A 1,232-nucleotide genomic window follows, 5' to 3' on the forward strand; every position below is an offset into this window, starting at 1 on the left:
CGCATATATTAAAACTCACAGTATTTAGTATACTTTAAATATGAACAATGTATTGTGTGTAAATTGTACCTCAATAAAGTTATTAAAAAGTCAACCCCCTGATCACCTGCTTCCAACCAGGTGAGCTCTCATTCCCTGTTCTATGTCCCATCATAACAACCTGTTTGATAATTAGCAGCATACCTGTTTGCTCCTTCTCTCCCTGTGGATTTCCAGCTGGGCGCCAAAAGAGATTAAGCCCCTTTTGTTCCATGTGTCTCTTACAAACCTAACACAGTGAATGAAAGGATGAAGCATTGGTAGTCTCACTCATGCTGGTAAATATCTGAGAATGAACACCTTTTCCTATCAAATCAGGTCCTATGAGGACAGGGCAATAGGGGATGGATCAATGGTGGATACTAGGAAAGGTGTCTGCTTACGGTGCTCTCACATGCAAGTGAGGGACAGGAGGGTAAACAGGAGAGGGAGTGAGATAGTTAGGAAACAATGCTTTAACTTGAGACACATGTAGAAACCAGTAAAAGAAAAATCTACGTGGAGGTGGAACACAATATAAAAACTATCCCATTTAATTTATGCTACCTATGAGACACCAAAGAACAATGCTTACATTTCAGGAATGGTGTTGGAAGTGCAAATCGAGAGGGAGATTTTGTGCATATGTTAGATGCAGCCGTCAGGGAACACCCATTCTGGAATGAAGCGATGTCACGTCACTTTGGGGTTTCACTGTCATTCAGCTTCACTCTGAGCTCACTGCCCTCAGGAAGCTAGCAGGTTAGACGCTTTAACTGAGAAGGGAAAGCTTTGAGTCCTGGGAGATATTCCTGTAGCTGAGAGTTTAATTTTAACTAAATGGAAACGGCTCATGAAATAAAAGCAAGATTGAGCCTTTATGGAACATTTTAGGATTGTACACGGCGGCAGTCCCAAGATGAAAAACCAGGGTCCAAAGGTAAACTTAAAAAGATGCCTGTAGGGTCACTTAAAGCATCTGAAATGACCTACCATGGAAAATAAAATCCTAATGGGCAAATCCTTGTGCTTTATCTATACATACAAATGGAAAGTTAGATAGTTATCTAGCTGTTTTTAGATATTCAGTTTTATGCAAACGATGTTATTTTTAACGGCATTTTTGTAAGGCCCTCATTGCATACCATTTTAATTAAATTTTTATTTATTTAGCCACTGTGTTCACTGCCACGGAGCTGTAAATTATAATTTAA

Source organism: Leucopleurus acutus (genome assembly GCF_964270905.1).
Source record: "Leucopleurus acutus genome assembly, contig: HAP1_SCAFFOLD_419, whole genome shotgun sequence".
NCBI lineage: Eukaryota > Metazoa > Chordata > Mammalia > Artiodactyla > Delphinidae > Leucopleurus > Leucopleurus acutus.